Source organism: Poecilia formosa, unplaced genomic scaffold (genome assembly GCF_000485575.1).
Source record: "Poecilia formosa unplaced genomic scaffold, Poecilia_formosa-5.1.2 Scaffold702, whole genome shotgun sequence".
Lineage (NCBI taxonomy): Eukaryota > Metazoa > Chordata > Actinopteri > Cyprinodontiformes > Poeciliidae > Poecilia > Poecilia formosa.
Window position 1 is genome coordinate 82976 of NW_006800641.1, and position 1286 is coordinate 84261.

Sequence of the window (1286 nt, forward strand, 5' to 3'; positions counted from 1 at the left end):
CTGTGAAATTATCTCAGTAAATATGGCATTTGAAGTGTTAGTCTTAAATTAAGTTAAGCTAGTGTGAATACAAACCAGGTTACCAGGTTGAACTGATCTGCTGAGTATGACTGTATCTGGTTGTATACACAAGATGTATGATATGGTTATGGTTGGGGGGAGGGGGTTATTAAGCCAATGTGGTTTCCCCCCCCTTCTCAAAAATGTTCGGTGCTCTTGGGCATTTCACTGTCCTGCGGGAGGGGGGTGTCAAGGTCCCCACCAAAACTTAGACCGAACCTACGCCCTTGGTCAAACTCAATTTCACTGAGGGCCACTTCAGCATATTGGCCACCCTCAACGGGCCACATTGACGGTACAAATCAAGAGTGCCCAGGTGCAGTCCTCCAGACTGCAACTTTTAGATGCATCCCTACTAAAACACACCCCAGACAAAAGGTTGACTTCCATCATTAGCAGCAACTTAGTTCTGGAGATGCTTATAAGGAATGCATCTAAAGTGGCAGAATGGTAGCTCTGGAAAACTAGACTCGGGCACCCCTAGCATAAATGTATGAAATACAATGTTAAAAATAAATTAAACAACACCTCATATTGTTAAATAACTGATTTCATGTATTGAAGTTTTAAATATTACTGCTCAGTTTAAAAAATTACAATATTTAAATCAGTGTTTAAAGGTAAGTAAACAAATAATAAAAACAAGTTTTGATGTTAACTCTCAACTTCATTCACAAAACCTTTTTTGTTATTACACAGCCAACAAATATTTCACATAACAAAACAATTATGTGAATTTTGCCTGTCCTTGAATGCATAGCTGATCCCTCTTCACCCTGACACAGAGGTCGCATTAACCAAATATTTTCCGTATTTGACCGGTTATTATTTTTTAAACGACCAGAAAATTTACAGCCTGTCCGTCATTTGACAGGTTCTAATTAACACCCTAGACTTGTTCACATGGGCAGACATTATAGACTTTACGCTAATCAATTAATAAAAAAATCTTTTCTTAATATCATCTCATGGACTCTGAACTAAATGCGTCTTTCTGACCGGGAGCTGACAGCGTGTTGAAGAGTTATGGACAGGACGCTTTGGAGCGTCTGGTTAGGAAGCGAATTCAAAACCTTGGTTGAAATGGCGCGTTAAATTCAAGTCTCCATTATCGACCAGAGAAAACTAAAGAGAATGCAACATTGTGTTGATCCATTTCCTCAAATGGAAATGGATTAACATTTCCAAGATAAACTCCCGGCTCCTCAGCCGGCAGTTTATCTTGG

General features: G+C 39.3%; 1 long non-coding RNA gene across 1 annotated transcript in view; it reads right to left on the reverse strand.

Moving 5' to 3' along the window:
* Nucleotides 1-1131: 1131 nt before the first annotated feature.
* The window catches only part of LOC107834639 (uncharacterized), a 4884-nt gene continuing 4729 nt past the window's right edge, over nucleotides 1132-1286 (reverse strand). The window contains exon 3 of the long non-coding RNA XR_001660448.1: nucleotides 1132-1219. This is a non-coding gene — a long non-coding RNA (uncharacterized LOC107834639). The remainder of the gene's footprint in view (nucleotides 1220-1286) is intronic.